Below are 16627 nucleotides of genomic sequence, written 5' to 3'. Positions count from 1 at the left end.
GCTTACTGTTATATAATTAATTTCTATAGCAATATCTCACATAGATAATAACGTTCAATAGTAATTTAATTTATATTACAAAATGTGAACAGTGATATTAAGTATATTATGCATAAGTAAATTGTTCATGTGTACACATGTATTTAGACACCAGATGGCGCCACAGTCACATAGATGTGTCAAAATGTATGTATTCAGTGCTGCTTGACACATATTTCTTAGTAATATGCTTTTTAAAAAACAACATGCTTGCAATATATTATCTATGAATGCAGCTCATACAATGCTATCCACCCAACAATGACTTGTTAGAAATAGTAATTTTAAATTTTCCTATCTATGAACAGGAGTGCTGACCGTTACTGATAGCCTGTCTTATTAGCATAGATCTATCATCAACCTCCCTTCTCTGAACCTCCATCATGTTAGAGGAACCCAGAAATGAGAATTATACAATTTAAGTTTTCAAAGATCAACTTATTTATTAATATGCTGTAATTTTTTAACGCTTACTGTTATATAATTAATTTCTATAGCATTATTTCACACAGATAATAGCGATCATTTGAAATATAAATATTGCATAATGTCATTTTATAAAAACAACAGTACTCATAATACAAATTAAAATTTCAAAGATCAATCTATTTATTAGCATTTTGTAATTTTTTAACGTAAACTGCTATATAATTAATATAGCATTATCTCACATAGATAATAACGTTCAATAGTAATTTAATTTATATTACAAAATGTGAATTTAACAAATAGGCAGTAATTGGAATTACTGAGTGGCTATGAAAAAATCAAGCGTAGTAATTTATCATTATTAACAACAGCACATAGACATTATTTTGAATATTACAAATTATGTATTTATCAAATACATTCTAATTGTAAAGCACAGCGGATTATGCGGCGCTAATAAATAAACTATATTATGCATAAGTAAATTGTTCATGTGTACACATATATTTAGACAACAGATGGCGTCGCAGTCACATAGATGTGTCAAAATGTATGTATTCAGTGCTGCATGACACATATTTCTTAGTAATATGCTTTTTAAAAAACAATATGCATGCAAAATATTATCTTTGAAAACAGGTTATACAATGCTACCCACCCAACAATGACTTGTTAGAAATAGTAATTTTAAAATTCAAAATTTGCATTTTCCTATCTATGAACAGGAGTGCTGACGGTTACTAATAACCTGTCTTATTAGCATAGATCTATCATCAACCACACTTCTCTGAACCTTCAGCGTGTTAGAGGATTCCAGAAATACAGTGAATGTATGAAGAAAAAAATACTTTAAACACAGAATGATTTCTTCATATAATATTATTAATATTAACTCCTAACTCGCACGTTTATTTTATAAATCATTTGGAAATAATATACAACATTGCATCATCAGTGTTAATACACAAAGCACTTATAACTGATTTTGTAGGATTATTTCATATAAAATACCAGCAGAAGGGAATGAAAAGTGGGCGTATCAGGAGGCTTGGTTAGGGGCGTGGTTAAGGGTGGATCTGGGCGGGGTTAGGGGATGATCTGGGCGTGGTTTGCATAATTAGAGGCGTTCCCACCTGTCAAAAATGAGTTTGACGGAAAGTGGTTCACTATACTACTCATGTGTTATCCTATGTTACCCCATGCCAAAGCAAAATTGCTACTGCTTACACTCACATGCTCGGAGCCGCCCAGCACAGGCAAAGGCAGCCCAGCATGTTAATTGCCGTCCATCAGTATGATTGCAAATCAATTACGATCGCATCGCAGAAGTCGGCAGTTTGTGGAAGCCCTTTGTGCACCGCCTCCATGTTTATTATCGCAGGAAATGCAGGCAACGTCATTGGGCTGCCCTGAAAATGGCCATGACATGTCTGCTTTTCCTTCTCTCCTCTCCCCAACGCTGCGTCGCCACCCACCGAACACCCGCAGCCTGTCACTTAAATTGCGATCGCACCACTGCATATTCATCTGTGTAATTGCACCCTCCCCGCCTGTGCCTCTGCCCCCTGCTCACCTGGGCCACTGTTTGTCTTACTACCTGTGCCTCTGACTTCCTCCTCACATGTACCTCTGCCCCCTTCACACCTTTCCCTATGACCCTCTCCATCTATGCCAGTACTTCTTTAACCACGTGTGCCTCTGCCTTCCTCCTCACTTTTTACTTCTATCTTTGCCCCTCCACCTCTTTGTCTCCCTACTTGTTCCTCTGCGTCCCTCCCCACTTCTGCCTCTGCCGCCTTAACACATGTGCCTCTGCCCCCTCCCTACCTGTGTCACAGGCTCTTTTACTACCTGTACCTCTGCCTCTCTCATCCCTTGTGCCTCTACACCCTATACCTGCCTCCCTCCTCAACAGTGTTTCTGCCCCTTCCTCATCTGTGTGTTTTGCCCCTTTACCACCTTTGTCTTTGCCACCACTTGTGCATCTTCCCTTCTCGCCACCTGTGGCTCTGCCCTCCATCACCAACTGTGAAGTCATGAGTGAAAAAAGAGATTCTCTCACCAGCAGTGACCGAAGGAGCAAGTGTAGCAGCATTTTCGTCAAGGAGGCATCTCAGTGTACGGCGGCGCAGAAGACCCAGGAGTAGTGCAGATGAACCCTGTACCGGATGAGGAGTTCCATTCAGTCGTCTGTGTCTGGGACGGAAGGCATCAGTATGTCTCACACACTCCTTATTGAGACCCTGCACACCTATGCAGCCACCCATGGGCTGTAGCATTGTAGTGATTCGGTAGATGTCTAGAGTATTCTCTCCCATCCCCAGGATCAGATCCACCCCTCTTCCTGGTCCTATACCTAGCTCTGCCTGCCTCTTTTCTTCTACTCTTCCAGTTCTCAGGCCCACCCCTCCTTACCCCCTACCCTGCCTGAGACAGCTTCCCTCTATACTTCACTGGAGCTGCACTTCATGGTGTAGTGATGAAGTGTGGCTGTGGGAGGTAGTGTTATTATGTGGTGTGGGTAGGTAGTGTAGTGATGTAGTGTGAGGATGAATTGCTGTGATATAGTGTGAGGATGTAATGTGGGGATATAGTGTTGTGATGTAGTGTGGGGAGGTTGTGCAGTGATCTACTGGGATGTACTGCAGAGAAGTTGCGTAGTGATATAGCGAACATATGTAGCGTAGTGATGCAGTGATCTAGTGCAAGGATTTAGTGTGGGAAGGTAGCATAGTGATATATATTAGACGCAATAAGCCTTTGTTTTCAAAACTATAGAGAAACCAAAAGATATCCCGCACCAGTTTTATAGGTAAGAACTCAGATGGTTTATTTCCTCTCCGCCCCTTTGTTTTCAGTCTGCGCATGTGTCTGAGTCATACTGTGCATGCCTCATGATGGTAACTAGTGTTCCTTCTAGTTACGCCGGAGTTCGGGGGCACATTGGGGCACGCGCGGCTAAGCAGCACGCGTGCCCGAAATGGGGGGGTGGCTATGTAAATTAGGGGGGGTGGCCACACCTTGTCATTTTAGTGGGCGGTGCGGCCCACAGGCGCTGCTATAGAGGGTGTCTGTGGCCGTTGACATCACTGTTGGGGGCGTGCCCAGCACCTCCGTCGGTGCTGGGCTTCCCCCAGCCCTCTCCCAATGCGTGAATGGATGCCGCGCGCATGTGCACGGCATCTTTACATGCTGGGAGGGCAGGAAGCAGGCGGCTGTTCTAGCAGGGCGCCGCAAAAGGGGCAGGGCGGGTTTTGCCTTCTAAAAAACGGGCAGGGTGCGGCACCCTGCTAAAACAGTCTAGAGTGAACACTAGTAACCATACGACGCAGACTGAAATTGCATGGAACTGAGGTTGAAGGACCCAAAACAATATTTTGCTTAGGGCCCCATGAAGTCTAAATTCGCCTCTGCCTCTCAAGATGCAGGTGGAGGCACTGACAGAAATTGAGAGACATAAAGTGAAAGAAATATCTGTTACATTATCACCACTATTATACGGGTTACGCCGGTAACCTGAGATTCTGTGCTGCACCTGGAGACTCTGGCTGCACTGCCAGCTCCACTGTCACTGTCCTGTCACTGCGAAAGAGCCACCAACTGTAAGGGTGACATCTGGGTGTAGCCCGCATCCAGGCTACCATAGAAAAATAATGGGGCTCTTCCTTTCACCACTTGGCTGTAAATTTTGGTATAATAGAAAATAAATAGATTCCCATGTGTGGCAAGCTTGACACCCCAGAGAACTATTATAAGTGTAATTTTAAGGCAAGTGCCCTTAATTGGTAATCTAAAAGGGACAACCAAGACAGACCTTATTTTAATCCAAAGCAAAATGTCCTTATATGTAAACACAAATTTAAAGCAAAATAATATTTTCTTATTTTAATCCAAAGAGAAATGTCCTTCATGGATAAACCACTGGGAAAAATTAAACTGTCTCTTCTTTCAATCCTGTAGGAATTCAGGGCCCGACTGGGTCTCAGGCACCCAACTCAAACAAGCCCTGTGACTGTACGTGAGCCCCTGTAATTATACTTGTGTACAATTATTACCAGGAAGGCTGGCAAAGAGGGAAGGTGAATTACTCCCTAGGGTACTATGGATTTTACATCTGACAATCAGCCCTAAGAGATTATCAATCTATTTATGTCTGCTATCAATTTCCTTTGCTTTTTCTGTCTCTCACAGAGACAGATTACAGATAGCAATGTCAAGAGACATTACTTTAGAATGTAATATCTAAGATAAATATGATAAAATAGCATTTTACTATCTGCTGTTGTTCAGTGAAGATGAATAAGATAAGCATTCGCATATAGAGAAAGTAGGGCAACGAGTGATAAGCATCAGAGTTGCATTTAGCCAACCTCTTTTGGGTACAGCTCTTGCACACTGTTGCAAGTTGCTTCCTTTTCAAAAACCTGGAGCCGGTTGTAATTATGCCCGAGTTCGGTGGCCGTACAGGATGCCGGATGACCTCAGACATTTTTTTTAAAGGGGCAATCACTAACAAGACAAAACCATGCCTTGTAAGTGATTGCCCCTTTAAAAAAAACATCAGAGTTTGGCTGGCATCCCGCACGGCCGCCGGACTCAGGTTTTCATTGCGCTTGCGACTAGACTATGGGGTAAATTTACTAACGTCCCTGTTCGTCCAAGTTGTCAAACACGGGAGTGTTTCAGCATTTTTTCAATCACAGAAATTTACTAAAGAACAAACTTCAAACAGAAGTACAAAACACGGGTGGACATGGACATACGCTCAAATACACCATCAGCCAAACTTGGATATAATTTCCATATAGAACACTGAAACACGGGAATTTACCTAGAATCATTTTTGCAAACACACTCATAAATTGTCAAAACTTGGATCAAAATGCACTTTTCAAATAGATGTCCCCTCAGCAGCATGTTCAGAGAAGCATGCACAGATCAGTGAGTGTGCAGTGTTTCTTTGTTTACATGTGTTTAAGGTGATAACCCCTCCCCAATGCATAAACAGCCCTGTGCTCTAGGACCGGTGCTGGTTTATAAAATATTGGGGGGAAAAAGATGTAGTGGTCCCCCAGATATTTTAACCAGCACCGGGCTCCAATAGCCAGGGAGGTAATACCACAGCCAGGGGACACGCTTATATTGGTCCCCTGGCAGTAATTTTAACACCCCCCCCCCCTAACTATTCAGCCCTGGCAGGGGTTTCCTGAGTGGGGACCCCCTCAATAAAGCAGTCCCCCCCTCCTCCTTCCAGGCATCCACTTTGTGGTTTCCATCACTAACCACAACATTAATAGATGTTAACTTTGTACTTAACATTATAGGACACAATGTAGGGGTTCCCACCATAGACTTCAATTGCGCTTTCCCACCATTGAAGTCTATGGGGGAAATTTTATTGACAAAGCAGCCGCTTACAGTCAATCAGCAGGTAGTTCCTACAGAGGAGCCTGCTGATTGGCTAGTGGATCTTCTGATAACAATAGTTACCCAGGGCCTGCTCAGTCGCGTACAGTAAGTGCATGTGTTAACACACACACTTCCTCATGTCCGTATTGGTTTGGGTATGTGGTTTATTATTTTTTTAACACCTGAGATGCCTACTTGGACTGAAGAGAATGTGATTTACACCAGGAATAGGTGTGTTTGTTTGGGGGGGTTTCTTACAGGTTACATGGAAGCTACTGGGAGAAAAGGACGTAAATGGCTACAGGGATCGCAGGTAGGTATGCGTGTGAGTGTGCAAGAGTGATTATTAAAGCTGTACTATCACGGTGTATGTGTTCTGTGTTTTTTTTTTTTTATATTTATTTTACAGGGGGACTCTATGTACCAGTGGGCCCTTAATGCCCAGTAAGCTGGTACTTGTGGTTCTCCAATTATCAGCACGCTGGGGGGCGCTTGCTGGGGACTGAAGTTCTTCCTGTAAAAGACAATTGTTTTAAAGCCAAAACTAACGAATGGACAATCAACTTAGCACCAACAGCCCAGAGGTGCCGGGGATAGCCCTGGGCTTCAGCCATGGCTTTGGATGCTTGGAGGGTGAGACCCCTTTATTGTGGGGTTTCCCACTACCCTAGGAAACCACAGCCAGGGCTGACTAGTTGGAGGGGGGGGGGGGGGGGGGGGTTATGTTACAGCCAGGGGACCAATATAAGAGTCCCTTAGCTGTGACATTACCTCTCTGGTTAGTGGAGCCCGGTGTTGGTTTAAAACATAATGGGAACGCCTACATCTTATTTTCCCTGTATTTTTTAAACCAGGGCTGGTCCAAGTGCTGGTTCTTAAAATACAGGGGGACCTCACTCAATTTTCCCCTGTATCTTTTTTTTAAATATATGTTTATTAAGGAAGAAAGAATCACACGCACATTTCCATAATCATTGCAGGATATTGACATTAGAAAAACAGGGATAACAATAATAATCATGACATGTAGGAATGTACATCTTAACATTTGTTCAATACAAATCACATAAGAAAGCAGAGGAGTAAGGAGGGTAGCTCAGAACGTAAAATGGGAAGTGATTATCTCTTAGTGACATTAAGAAGTCAAATAATTTGAGAGTTGAGGCTAAAAGGGCGGTGAACCCCTCGTGAGTACCTCAGTATTGTACCATGTAGTATGTTTAACTACTTTACGTATGTTATCTCGAACTGGCCGTGATAGGGTTACAATGTAGGGCAACCATGTTGCAAAGAATTTGGAAGAGTTGGATTCTGCTCTGAGAGAGCATTCTATCCTGTCCATTTGGTAAAGATATGTCAACCTAGGGAGTAAAAGAGTTATGGGTATAGGGGTTCTATGTATCCACTGAGACAGTATGGTCTTTTTTGTAGCTGCCGCAATCCGCGCTAATAACAGTTTATTACCTGGAGACAAAGAAAGACAATCAGGGTCATACTGATTCCAGAAAACCCAAATTAAAGTAGCTGTGAAAGAAATATTCAGAGTCGATGTAATGTAGTTACAGACATCTTTCCAGAACAATTGTATTACAGGGCATGCCCATAGGCAGTGGATAATATCGGCATCAGGTGAAGAACATTTGAAACAATGAGAGTTGTCAGAGATGCCCGTAAGAAATCTGAGACGAGGAGTGTAGTATGCCCTATGTAAAATTTTTAAATGCATTTCTGCATAGGAAGAAGAAACTAAATATTTATTAAGTGATAAGTGCCAGCGTATTATAGTGTGTAGATCAGTTCCCGGCAAAGTATCCGTCCATTTAGCTAGGCGCGTAGTTTGACAATTCAGGTCTATCTTATGTCTGGTGTATGCATAAATAAAGGATGTGGGATAAGGAGAATGAGGAGTTTATCGCATTTTGACGTCTAGGGGAAAGTTGTAGTCTGCCGGTCTTAAGCGTGTTATCAATCGCGTTGCAAAACTGCGGACTTGAAAATATGCAAAAAGTGGTATATGGAGGTTTGGAAATTTTAGCTTCAGTTGGGCCAGGGTGAGTACTTCGGTACAGGTGACATTTAATAGTTGATACACCAAACGCAAGCCGTGAGAATACCAATTTTTGATAATTGCATCGGTCTCCCTGCCTTGAAAGTCTGGATTATGCAAAAGTGGTTGGAATAAGGAGCAGGTCGTTGTAAGTCCCATGCGTTTTCGTAAATGAGTCCATGCTTTGCACGGAGAGAACAATAATGGGTTCAAACGGATGGATGTCAATGTAAAGGAGTCACAAAAATGTAAAATAGAAGGCAGGTTACCACGAGATAGCATAGATTGCTCTAGTTAGCAGAGTCCCCAACCCAGTCAATAGCATATCTGTAATTAGCGGCCAGAGAGTAGTCTTCTGGACATGGTAAATTCACACCTCCCATCGTAGTTGGTTGTTTCAATTTAAAAAGGGCTATGCGTGGGCGTTTATTCTCCCAAATAAAAGTATTAAGGGATTTATTAATTGTTTGGATATCGCGTTTAGTTAGAAGAAACGGAAGCATTTGGATCGGATATAGGGGGTCATTCCGAGTTGTTCGCTCGCAAGCTGCTTTTAGCAGCATTGCACACGCTAAGCCGCCGCCTACTGGGAGTGAATCTTAGCTTATCAAAATTGCGAACGAAAGATTCGCAGAATTGCGAATAGACACTTCTTAGCAGTTCCTGAGTAGCTCCAGACTTACTCGGCATCTGCGATCAGTTCAGTGCTTGTCGTTCCTGGTTTGATGTCACAAACACACCCAGCGTTCGCCCAGACACTCCTCCGTTTCTCCAGCCACTCCTGCGTTTTACCCAGAAACGGTAGCGTTTTTTCACACACACCCATAAAACGTCCAGTTTCCGCCCAGAAACACCCACTTCCTGTCAATCACATAACGATCACCAGAACGAAGAAAAAACCTTGTTATGCCGTGAGTAAAAAACCTAACTGCATAGCAAATTTACTTGGCAAAGTCGCACTGCGGACATTGCGCATGCGCATTAGCGACTAATCGCTCCATTACGAGAAAAAAATAACGAGCGAACAACTCGGAATAACCCCCATAGTAGGTGGGGGAAGGAAAGAATTTTGTATAAGTGGCATCTACCTAAATATGAAATTTGTAAGCTTTGCCAACGTGTAAAATCATCCATGATTTTATTAATAGAGCGTGAAAAATTGAGTGCGTATAGATCGGCTAATTTGGATGAAAAATGTAAGCCTAAATAAGTTATAAAGCCCATTTGAAAGGGAATCGGGAGCCCTAATTTTGTGTAGCTTTAGGGCCTAGAGCCAATGCCTGCATTTTATCAAAGTTGATCAGAAAGCCCGAGATCGTATGGAAATCATTGAGTATGGCCAATAGGGAGGGGAACGCCTTTTCGGGTTCGTTAAAGTAAAGCAGCAGATCATCAGCAAAATCCAATACTTTCACTGATTGTGAGCCAATTTTTATCCCATCCCAAGTAACATCTTGCATGCAGGTGCGTATTAACGGGTCAAGGGCCAAATTAAAAAGTAGGTGAGAGAGGGGACATCCCTGGCGCGTACCCCTATGTAAAGAGAAGGTGGATGTGTTCAATCCATTAATAGTGAGGTGTGCCTGTGGATTAGAATAAAGCATATGGAAGACTTTAACAAACTCCATTCCAAATTGTTGAGTGTGGAAGATTCTAAGTAAGTGTGCCCATGATACCCGGTCGAACGCTTTATCAGCGTCGCAACTGACTACTAGCGCTTTAGATGTTGTGGAGCCGTCTACACTATGTATTGCTGCAATCAAGGTACGTACGTTGTGCACCAATGTTCTAGTCTTTACAAACCCAGTTTGGGCAGGATGTAAGATAAGTTGTAATATTAATTGGAGACGAGCGCCCAATAATTTGGTAAATAGTTTTAGGTCCTGGTTTAGGAGGAATATAGGAAGATAAGACAGAACATAGGTAGGGTCTTTACCTGGTTTTGGAAATACCACTATACTAGCTTCGGTGAATCCTGAAGGGGGAGAGGATCCTTGCAACAAAGAATTAAACAGTGTTAGCAAATAAGGCAACATATGAGGAGCCAGCATTTTATAGTATTCTGCCCCGAACCCATCCGGGCCCAGCGTTTTCCCATTATGGAGTGACTTAATCAAATATAGCAATTCCAGTTCCGTTACTGGGTCCGTCAATGACGCCCGTTCCTCCTCCGTTAATGTGGGCAAGCCTGCTTTATCCAATAACGTCATACCCTCAGTGGGGTTATCTAAAGGTGCTGCATATACATTTTTATAGTATAGTAAGAAGGTTTCAGATATGGTTTGTGTGTCCGTAGTTGAAGAAATGGAGTCTGTGTGTAAGTGAGTTATGCGAGAAGGGGCTGTAGATGATCTCACTAAGTTAGCCAACAATTTGCCTGACTTGTTACCACCACGGAAACATTTGTTTAGTTGAACATCATAGGAAAAGTTGGCTCGTTCAGTGTATAACACGTCATAAAGGTGTTTTGCGTCAGTGTAGGCCCATCTATTGTCTGGAGAATCATGTAATACCATGACGTCATATACCGCCGTCAAAGCTTTGCTTAGATCTGGAAACATATTCTACGGACAACTGGTTTGGAAGCCGACCAAACCAAATTGATGTCGTTGACATGAATTTTATTATCATTTACATAGTTAAGGAAGGCCTGGGTAAGAAATTGACTGAAGTCTGAGGAATGTTCCAAATAAGCAGGGAAACACCAATTATAGGATCTAGGCAAAAGGGTATCTAAGGTGATCGAGATCCAAATTGGGGAATGATCCGAAAGTGAGATGGGCTCTATCCTAGCAGCCACAATATGATGCAGAAGAGAATCAGTAATTAACCAAAAGTCTAATCTAGAGGAGGAGTGGTGAAGGTGGGAGTACAAGGTGTATACACGAGCGTCTGGGTTACTAATTCTTCATGGGTCAGATAGTCGTAAAGAAGAGGTGAGCAGTGTGAGTGAGGTTGGAATGGCAACGGTAGACGTACCGGGCGTGGACGTCCTGTCTAAACCAGTTGACTGTATAAAATTAAAGTCTCCTCCCAAAACAATTTCTCCCTCTGCCCAACCCTGCAATTTCGAGTATACAGTATATCAGAGAAAAAAGGCGCATTACAGCCATTAGGGGCATAAATATTGGCCACTGTGTAGATCGTATTAAGTATTTTTAGTTTCAAGAAAATAAATCTACCCTCTTGATCAATCAAGCTATCTAAAATAGTGTCGGGGAGTGATTTATTGAGGATAGTCAGGACGCCTGTGCATTTGGATGTAAAAGAAGCTGCTCTATATTTTCCCACCCACGTATCACGTAGCACATTAGGGTCCGAAATCTTCCAATGGGTTTCTTGTAATAACACTATATCGGGTTTCAGCCGTTTCAAACAAGTCAGGACCTTTTTCCGTTTAATAGGGGTATTGAGTCCCTCAACATTCCATGATACTAACTTGAATCGTGACTGTATTATCGTGGAAGAGTCACGGGTTAACGGCATTCAACTGATACCAACCCTAGGCCAATATCCGACTACTATGCCATAATAGTTGATCCCAACCCGTCCCAGCGAGCGGGCCGTAGTGGATCAATGATGAAAAATGATAAAGAATTAAGTACATTCCTATCAAAATTCGTGAAGATTGTGTGTGTATAGTAATAAAGTTATAAACCAAGTTACAAAACAGTTTTAACATTTTAAGGAACCCATGTGAGTGCCCTATGAGGTTTCATCAGCATCCAAAAGTAAAACAGTAACATATATGAGGAGGATATCCTCAAACATAGAATCCAAGGGCACCATAATCTGAAGTAACTTAACCAAAGATGAGGTAAGGGGGAGAGGGGAAGGTAAAGTAGTCAGAAAAAGGATAAAAGAGGCAGCAGCAGGAGAGGAAAGAGCATAAGAGTGTAACAAGTACAAAATCGTTGTACAGCAGCTGGTATTAAACTCCAACTGTAACAATAAACTATCATCACAGTGCAGAAATATAACCAAATCAATATATCAAACAGAAAAGCATTATTCATCTGTATCTTGAATGGACAAACCAAAGGTGACAATCAACCAATTGGAAAAGGGTATAAAGAGTCAGTCCGCATCACCTATACCAGAAAGTAGAGCCGTATCCAAAGAGTTCACAAAATTCCTGGCCTCTTGCGCAGTTTCAAAGAGGCCGGATATAACAATGCAAATCGGTGACCAAGTTCAAACAGGTGAAAACTCACGTCGTCTCGCAGCAACTAGATAAGAAAAGTCCTGAAATAGTAAGTTCTTGGAGTCTTGGTACCGAAGATCAGTACATTTCCGTTAGGCTTCCATCAAACGGACTTTATCTGTGTAATTAAGAATTCTCATAATGACTGGTCTGGGTCTATCTCTACTGGACTGACGATCAGGACCAATCCGATGGACACGTTCAACCAGAATGGAACCGAGTCCGAAACGCAACCCAGTTCTCTTGGCAACCATTGGGAGACCAGTTTCATAAGATCAGATGGTTTCACAGATTCTGGCAAACCCACAAGACGTACATTATTTCTTCTATTCCGATTTTCCAAATCTTCTAGCTTGTCTTGTAATGACACCATTAGCTTATAGTGTTCCATCCGGGCTGACCTAGCCGTAGATAAATCGTCTTCTAGATCAGAAATTCTTTTTTCAGCCTTGGATATACGTTGATCATGAGCTGTGAGTTGTGTGAGTGCCGAATCTAGAGAGTCCTTTAGGGGCGCCAGTTTTTGATCCAGCAGAGATGAGAGTATATTTGTGATTTTACTCGTGGAGAAGGACTTGGATGATTCCATAATTGGAGCAGATTGTTTTTGTCCCCTAGGACTATAACACTGACTATGTGATGGGGAAACAGGAGCACCGTTAGCGGAGCTTTCACGATTTTTGCCTTTACCCGTCTGGGCACCCCGGGGATTACGTTATGTTTTAGACATGAATTTGTCCATAATAATAGGCACAGAGAAAACGGGAAGGTGGTCCACAGAACTGTGGCGAACGGCACCTTAGAGAGAGGTCTCTGGTCTGGACCTGCCACAACCAGGGCACTGACGGGTGAGATATGTATAGGTAAAGAGGTAGAGGCTTCTTGCAGAAGGGATCTTTGAGGAGCTTGGGTGCACAAATACAAACATAAATGGCCGCACACGGGCAAGGATGTTAATGAGGCTCAGACAATGTGTCACATATGGCCCAGTGCTGGAAGCTGATGAAAGGGACACCTGAGGCCGCGGTCGCACACCGCTTAGTATAGAGCTGGTACTTTGTCTAGGCACCAGGGGGCTCCCTGCAAGCAGCGTCAGAAGCAGGGTCAAGCTGTTACTGGCACACAGAGTGAGGGATCCACGTCCTATATCTCTCTTGAGTGAGATACTGTGAGACAGTGGGTCAGCTGGTGTTCAAGCTATACATGGCACCTCTTCCACAATTGCACAGGTCTTACTTATCTGTGCAGGCTTCATGTTTGGGAGTGTTTACCTGTCGCCAAACACGGCAGCCAAACATGGGGGCAGATGTATTAACCTGGAGAAGGCATAAGGAAGTGATAAACCAGTGATAAAGTGATAAGTGCAAGGTAATAAACGCACCAGACAATCTGCTCCAATATGTAAATTAACAGTTAGGAGCTGATTGGCTGGTTCATTATCACCTTGCACTTATCACTGGTTTATCACTTCCTTATGCCGTCTCCAGGCTTAATATATCTGCACCATGGACACATACAGTACACCATCAGAAAACATGATTAACTAGAACATGGGAACATAGTAAATTCTTGTATTTTAGTTATAAAAATGTACCCATGTCTGATTGATCTTACATTTATTTGGGATTAATCCAATAATACAAGAAATATATTTTTCTTTCAAACCACTATAAATAAATAAATAAATAAAAACAACAGTAAATGATGCAAGCTACTCCTCTCAGAGAAAAATGATAGTTAACTCAATTGCTCAGATTTGCCCTTAGCTAGTCAATCAATCACAAATGGTTTCTCACGCTAGCCACGTAATTCCCAAGACTCCCAGCTTTGATCACATATCAGAAGAAATTAATTTACTTTCTATTGATATGGGACAAAAACAGTTAGCAGGGTTGTGCATCTCCACTGATGTCTATTAGCTATTCATTTAATTTAATTTAATTATAGTTTCTATATGTAGTGCACAACTCCACTGAAATTAATGGGTCATAGAAATCAATGTGAAAAAATATATAGCACAATGGTGGTCATTCCGAGTTGTTCGCTCGTTGCCGTTTTTCGCAACGCAGCGATTAGGTGGAAAATGCGCGTGCGCATGCGCTAAGTTATTTTACACAAAACTTAGTAGATTTGCTGGTGTTTGTGCAGCGCTTTTCAGTCGCACTGCTGATCGGTGAGTGATTGACAGGAAAGGGCCGTTTCTGGGAGGTAACTGAGCGTTTTCCGGGAGTGTGCTAAAAAACGCAGGCGTGCCAGGTAAAAACGCAGGAGTGGCTGGAGAAACGGGGAAGTGGCTGGCCAAACGCAGGGCGTGTTTGTGAAGTCAAACCAGGAACTAAACGGACTGAGGTGATCGCAATCTAGGAGAAGGTCTGGAGCTACTCAGAAACTGCAGGGAATTATTTAGTAGCAGTTCTGCTAATCTTTTGTTCGCTATTCTGCTAAGCTAAGATACACTCCCAGAGGGCGGCGGCCTAGCGTTTGCAATGCTGCTAAAAGCAGCTAGCGAGCGAACAACTCGGAATGACCACCAATGCTAGGTAAACTGCTAAAACCCTAGTGGGAGTTGACTTCTTCAAGTGCATACTTTGAATGTACTGAAATGGAACAAACAACATTCAGCTTTTAAATGCCAGTGGGTAACTAGCCTTACTTCTGCACCCTTTTAGCATAAGTATGCCCATTTTGTTAAATATCACACCTGAATAACCTGCACTATCCAGGCCTGAATAAGATAACCTCCAGCAGGAATAGATTAAAGTAACTACCAATAAAACTACTAACTACCAATAAAATTGGAATATTATATGCTGGCATCCCGACTGCCATAATCCCGACAGGGGTGCTCAACTAAACTAACCCTTCCCCTAACCCTCCCTTCCTACATTCTAACCTTCCCCCTGCAGCCCAATCCTCCCTGGCATACTTACGTTCGAGATTCCAGCTGTTGGGATTCTGGCATCTGTATTTCAGCAGGTGTCGGGATTATGGCACTGGTCTCCTGACCATTCGCTTCTCGTACGTCGCTATGATCCCCACAATATTAATGCAGCACAACACAAGAACGTGCAGCATGAACAGATCCAGCCAGAAGCGGGATAATACAGCTAGCATGTAGTGTCTGGATGGGGTGCATTCAGCATCTCACCGGTCAGGATGCCGACGGTCATGTGACTGACGCCAGAATCATAGCACTATGTAGGAGACCAGTGCTGGAACACCGACAGCCGACATTCCAAAAGTGAGTATCGGGGCTCAGGTTAGGGCCAGGGGGTGGGGGGTTTGTGGTTAGGGTAATGCACTGGGGGGGTTAGGGTTATGCACTAGTGAGGGGGGGTTATCTCTAGCCACCACCCCCGAAAGGTTAGCCATAGCTGCCACCCCTGGAGGGTTAGGGTTACTGTAGTGAAGGGTAAAAATACTTACCATCTCCGATGTCGGAATTTTCAGTGTTGGGATGCCTCTGTTCATCATGTTTCCGCCGGCATCCCAACCACCGGTATTTAATGCCAAATCGATCTACATGAAGTTGTGGCAGTAGAATGAACAGACTGGCTAGCGGTGGTGGCACCATGGTGCATAGTGGTATCGCCAAACCAGGAGGATGGATAGGAACATGTGCTCTAATGCAGCACATGTGCAGCAGCGCACTGGGTCAGAGGTTGTGCATGCCCATTACTACCTCCATTACTATGAGGACCGCAGCAGCTATGAGGAGACAGCGCACAGCACTCACCACAACACAACACTAGTTGTAGTTGAGTTTCACATACATACAAAAATATCATACTAAACAAAACACCCATTCAGTATGAAGGAACCTAATATATAGAGATCATATACATCCTCAATGCTTATGTTTACATTTGTGTGTTTCAGGTTGGATTGTCAGAATGAAAAAAGTGCAGGAGAGCATTCACATGTAGAAATGAATTGGAGACACTGATGTATAGCATTTGGTATTTCCGTTATCATGTGCCTGGGTGGGTAGAGCAGTGCAAATTCAGAGCTTGTAAAGTAGGGAGGCCTATTACTTTCTTTTTTTAATGTTATTAGCACTTACTTCCATCTGCAATGCATTAGTGTTGAAATTCTATTAGGGGAATTCAATTAAGCATAGGAGATTTAACAAACCCCGGGGCAAACGCAGGGGGGATTTCTGGTTGCCCGGAAACCCCCCTCCTCTTGGCAAGTGGCTCAAGTTATGACAAAAATAGTAATAGTATATGGAACGATTACTGGAGCTGCCGCCACAACATGCAGTTTAAGGGACAGAGCAGAGCTGATGCAGATGACCAGTGGGTGGAGCTTCTTGTACCATGTTTGCTGGTTGTGTTGATCTGAGCCCTCAATCCTTACCATGAGGAGGAAGAATGTGCACTTAGAAAGTGCTGTTATGTCTCCTACTGGTTCTATTACGTTTGAGTATTTATTAATTTATTATGGGATGTTTATCCTTTTCCTAGATATGTTTGATACAGCCTATACTATAGACCATC

General features: G+C 42.9%; 1 protein-coding gene and 1 long non-coding RNA gene across 3 annotated transcripts in view; one reads left to right on the top strand and one right to left on the bottom strand.

Moving 5' to 3' along the window:
• LOC134932387 (uncharacterized) overlaps positions 1-16627 on the bottom strand; it is a 306751-nt gene that overhangs the window by 60059 nt on the left and 230065 nt on the right. The window lies entirely within an intron of this gene.
• Positions 1-16627, top strand: part of UCN3 (urocortin 3) — a 165470-nt gene that overhangs the window by 60835 nt on the left and 88008 nt on the right. The window lies entirely within an intron of this gene.

This window comes from Pseudophryne corroboree, chromosome 6, assembly GCF_028390025.1.
Source record: "Pseudophryne corroboree isolate aPseCor3 chromosome 6, aPseCor3.hap2, whole genome shotgun sequence".
Classification (NCBI taxonomy): Eukaryota; Metazoa; Chordata; class Amphibia; order Anura; family Myobatrachidae; genus Pseudophryne; species Pseudophryne corroboree.
The sequence above is the reverse complement of the archived record's forward strand: the minus strand, read 5'-3'. Positions and strand labels throughout refer to the sequence as shown.